General features: G+C 34.4%; 1 pseudogene; it reads left to right on the top strand.

Moving 5' to 3' along the window:
* Nucleotides 1-2,297: 2,297 nt before the first annotated feature.
* Nucleotides 2,298-4,271, top strand: LOC124375047 (annotated as a pseudogene).
* Nucleotides 4,272-5,498: the final 1,227 nt, after the last annotated feature.

Genomic DNA, 5,498 nt, shown 5'->3' with positions numbered 1-5,498 from the left:
ATAATTTGGTCATGTCGGTTCGGCAAAAGATGGGTTTTTGCAATGAATGTTAAGTGGGTTTTTCGTCTAAAACATCATCCAGTTCGGGGACCTAATCACGATGAAATGAACGCTGAATCGTGTTAGAAAAATGGTTCTTTAAAAAATTGACTATGCATTTTTGGAAGAAGGCTCGAATCACCGTCATGGACAATGCTCCATACCACTCAGTACTCGCCGAGAAAATTCCAAATTCATCGTGTAGAAAGGAAGAGATTCAAAAATTGGCCTGTCTCGAAAAAAACATACAATACTGTATGAAAGAAACGAAACCAGAGAACTTAATAATGAGGGTTCTCCCATATAAAACCCTACAAAAAACATATGAACTCGACGTATTAGCCAATGAAATGGGACAATACAGTTGTCAGGCTCCCTCCTTATCACTGCCAGTACAGATCCCATTGAAATGGTAATGGGGCTTCAAGTGAAGGGAGAGGGTAGCACGTAAATAATAAGACATATAAAATAACCGACGTTGAGAAACTTGTTTCATGATGCATCTGGACAAAGTGACTAAAGAAGACTGGCAATGATGTGTTCAGCCAATCACGCAGAAGCCTTTGCACGCAAGCTTGGATTTATTATGAAAAGGAATGTAATCTCGCCACAAGTGTTGTAGAGCAAATAATTATAAACTTAGCAGACCAATTCTGACAAAACGAGTAGCAGTGACAGGTAGAAAAGGTGAAAAAGAATAAGACTCCGAGGTTTTGGCATACGATAATAGCCTGCCTGAGAGCGAAAAAATAATATACAAGTGCAAAGGTAAGAGAATATTAGTTAAGTCAATCATGCTTTTTAAACGGTAATTCATTTTAAATTAGTATGCCCTAAAAGTTATTTAAGTAGAAAATATTATTATTTCACAATTTATAAATATAATTACTTCGATAATTTTAAAATTGATTATATATGTTATATATTTTTTAATTCTATTTTTTACTCAAGCAACAACGTCATGCAGTTACCAAAATAAGCAACATGTATATTAATTTATTTTGTGTGTGTTTAGTAATCGTTTAAAATCACTGAAAAGATTGTTGTATCGTATGGAAATTTAAGCCAAGTACTTTACTCTGACTAAACTGACGGGACGATTTGTTTGTTTTTAATCGATAGTTACTGTTGTTCAAGAACACCTATTATTAACACACACACACACACACACACATTTTACAAGTTAATTTTCTATATAATATAGCAAACTGTCAACGCATTTTAAATATTGTTTTTCCAATTATACCTGATAAGTTTTTAAAATGTTCATAATCAGGTGTTAGTTGTGACAGTGCAGCGGTTAGCGAGCGCACTTCAATGCGTTCAGCCGTGCCGGGGCGTCAGCGGCACTATCTCTGTGTTGGCAACGTAGCGCAGGCCAAATCCTATTCCATTGGGTACGCCCGCCGAACTGGCACTCTCTGGTGGTTCCTTGGATAAATATAATTTTTCCTTCACTTTAAAAATATTTAACAAGAACGGGGCAACGAAACACTGAACCACCTTCGATGAAGGTCCAGGTCATTTTCCTCCATAGCATTGCACATACGTAACCCTGTCCATGTAGCTCATTAGTATAATATGTAGTCAGGTACGTTTATGTTGTGATATTTTTAGCTCTCTCAAACATTTGCGATGAGACCCTTAAGAATTTTTATGTTTTGCTGATCATTAGGCCTACTCTCTCTATGGTATGTTTTTCATTTCTCTGGATTATTTTACCATGCGCTACTACTATTTCCATTTACGAGTTAAAAAATAATAACTTCGTGCTTTGCAACAACATATAACAGCTGCAATGAGATCTGAATGGGTAGCCTCTGTTTTATCAGAAAGTACCAAATTAAGTGTCAGAAAACTGAAGATAAGAATCTTGCCTACTAAGATAAGAAGAACCTATTGTTCCACACATTACCCCTTTTGTTTTAAGTCCAACCTAAAGAGAGGTTGATGTGCTCAGTAACCTGAGTTTAATTTTTAGATACTATCTCGAGAGGATGTTTTTCTTTTTGTATCAAGTAGTGCGTATTGGCACCTACCTTGCCACCTTAAAGGCCTTCCTGATTGGTACAGAAGCTAAACTTATTTGTAAATGGTAGTCTTCTCGTGGCAAATGATTCAACATGATTTAATCCACCTCACAATGCTTGTGGAAATGTTATATATTTCTCAAGAGACGATAATCAAAATTATTTTCATTCATTGTCCATAAGCATATCATTTTCAAAACAAATGTTATTTTTACTTTCAGGAAAATTTTAGAAAATACAATCGCTTTTAAAACATCAAAAACTAAGTGGACCCAGAACAACACAACCTGACAGCTCTTCTGGTTGCTAAAGATTATGAAACTGAAAGATACTCTTTAATGTTTGCTGCAGAGCAAGCCAAAATAAACCAGAAAATGGACCTGTTGAGAGCTGAGGTTGACCAGCAAGACCCAAGATATTCAAACAAACTACAGAGGCATCTTAAAGAGGCTTGAACAGATTTTGGTATGTAAATTATTGAGAATAATGAATTTGTTTATTACGAATAGTTTACTTGTTTGTGAAGTCATGGGTTATTTTCATGTTTTGCATAGGTTTCTTGTTAAGCATCTTTCTTTGTTATCGTTATATATTCTATCTATTTAATGTTATATTACTTGTTATCTATTTATACTCTCTTGTTAAGCATCTTATGAATTCATATCTAGTTTGTTTCATTAATGTATCTATTGTTTTGTTTACTCTGGTTGCATATTCTATTGATTTTGTTTTAGTCCTACTAATTAGTTTCTTTGGTCAAGTAGTTATGCATGTAGAATAAAATCTGAAACTTACTTGTTGAAATGGGGAATGCCGATGAAATAATAAAAAATAAAATAAAAAGTAAAAGATCTGGTAGATGTTTGATGGTTTTCGCAATAGCATAGTTTACTGAGCAACCATAGCATAATCATGTCAATTGGAGAAAAATACACAGTGCGATTTTTGCCCAACAATTGCAGTGTTAAAAATCCTTACACTATGGGACAACTACTATCTGACTCCCTGACCCATTCCCACCTTGTATACTGTTTCATTCCACGTCACACCACATGTAAAAAAACCAGGAATTTGAACATTTGCCATCATTATGGGTGTTGTTTCAAAAGGTTTAACACAACGTTTCAAGGATTCGGATCCCATTTTCACTTGTGCTGGTGTGACTGGTGATTGTGGTCTTGAACTCTCTGACTCCGGATCTTGATTCCTAGCAGCTTTCGGGTACCGTTTTATAAACCTTTTCTTTCCCTCATTTCTTTTTCTTTCTGTTTATGTATGGTAAGAATTATACTCACCACCCTCCCCCCACCAGACAAAGAGGATAGATTCCAATCCCTCAAATCATAGTGTACATATAAACGTTCGAAAATCTCCCAAATCCTGTTATCCTTTCAAACCTTCCATTGTCAATAACAAACTTGAAACAAAGCATATGTAAATAGTAATAAAAATTGATTTCATAGTCTTGACTGTATACTACAACCGCCTGTAAAACATGTTACGAAGAGAAACCCACAGTCATCTATCTTCCAAATCTTCAAAAGCAAGTAAACTGTACATAACTTGTTAATGTGTATCAAGTCCCTGGACACTGCCTAATCCGATATATTTGTGTGAGAGGTAGGATTTAGCACTGTGTACAGCAACAAAAGTCCAGATTTCCAGAAAGCCAAAGCCATTTATTAAAGTATCGACCACGGTAATGGTTCCAGCTTAGGCATAGCAAAGTGCGATAAATGGCCGCTCTTATTGCTGCTTTCCTCGTTGCACAATTCTGACTAACTAACAAATTCCAGGTCTAATCACCAAAAATCACATCTTTTTTGAAGAGTAACTCTTTTTTTAAAGCGAGCTGTTAAACTTTTATAAAAACGAAAATTCATAAACTTCACTTATTGTGGTATTTATTTTGTCTTTTGATGTGATTTTATATTGTTAAGCTAATGTCTTAAGACTTTATAAGTAGCCCGAGATGTAAAATCATTAATTTTAGGAGTTGTGTTATAAAGATTTTGCTGTTTTTTTTACAGGCGACTGCAATCTTTCAAGCGAAACAGAAACTGAAGTCTATCAATAGGGCCAATGACAACCCTGTCCCCTCTGAGGAACTGATCAAGTTTGCCCACAAGATAAGTGCTTCCAACGCAGTGTGTGCCCCTCTCACCTGGCAGCCAGGAGACCCACGAAGGCCGTATCCTACAGGTAAGGCTTTATCAATTTGAAACAGTGTTGTTAACATGAGGATTTATACCATGTTGCAAGTAAACTGTAGTAACCCATTAAGTTAAAAAATTGTACGTAATGGAAGCGATGTTAAAAAATCAGGGTTCAAAATCGATGACAAATATTTATGACCAATCTAAGGCATTTGATTCGTTAGGCAGGAAATTGTCATCCTAGAGTAAATCCCTTTAGGACAGACAGAGTGTGTCTGAACTTTATTGGCTCCAGGTATAACCAAAATGGTTTGTCCCTTTGAACCGAAAAAGCACTAGTACTAGCCAATAAATAGATTATGCTCACACACAACATAATCTAGACTTTAAGAAAACATATATTAAAATATATGAAATAGTCCACTTTTTTATAATTAATAATAAGAAACTCGAAATTTAGTACAAAATATGTAAATTTGTAAAAATTTTGAACTGTCAATTTTTTTTATATTTGCACTGGTAAATGTAAACATGCTTTTTAAATGGAAATTGGCAAGATTAAATTTTTATTTAGATAAAAATCCAAAATGGGGAGTAATTTTGTGTTTTTCTTGTTTGGGTTTAACTCACTTAACCCTTTGAGTGCCGCAGCGTCTACATAGTAGATGTTGTGAAATGTGCATAAATTGCCGGCATCTACCCAGTAGACGATTTTTATTTAATTAATATCACATATAATTCATTTTTGTTTTGACAAATAACTTATTTCACAGCAATCTACAAGTTTCGAACTATCAATTGTGATTAATTTTTATTGTTCACCGCCCCCTTGTAGTTATTTGTCATCAGAAAAAAACAGATGATGCAATAGTTGGTCAGCTGCTACTTGTTGCCATTAAAACTACACAGTTTCGTTCGTTGTGTGTTTACATTGTGGTAGTTTCGTGTGTTTATGCTGAAAACTGTTGTTATTACTATTCTGCAATTGTGTTCAGTAAAACTTACAATGCATTTATAAACTTCTTTTTCCGTGTTTAGTGACGTATATTTTATTGTTGGATTGGTGATGAAGTAAAACGCAAGTTCCAATCAAACTATTGATTTTTAGGTGAAGTAAGGTTATAGAAGTAAGGTTATATTGTAGGCCTGTGTATATTTTTATATAATTTTTGTATAATTAGTATTTTACAGTCGTCTTACTTCATTTAGTGAAATAGGGTAGTTATAATATTGTTTCTAAACTTTTGACAAACTTGAACAAAAATTGCTTTTT

This window comes from Homalodisca vitripennis, unplaced genomic scaffold (genome assembly GCF_021130785.1).
Source record: "Homalodisca vitripennis isolate AUS2020 unplaced genomic scaffold, UT_GWSS_2.1 ScUCBcl_12801;HRSCAF=22707, whole genome shotgun sequence".
NCBI classification, from domain to species: domain Eukaryota; kingdom Metazoa; phylum Arthropoda; class Insecta; order Hemiptera; family Cicadellidae; genus Homalodisca; species Homalodisca vitripennis.
Note: the sequence above shows the minus strand (reverse complement) of the source record. Positions and strands in the feature narration are given on the sequence as shown.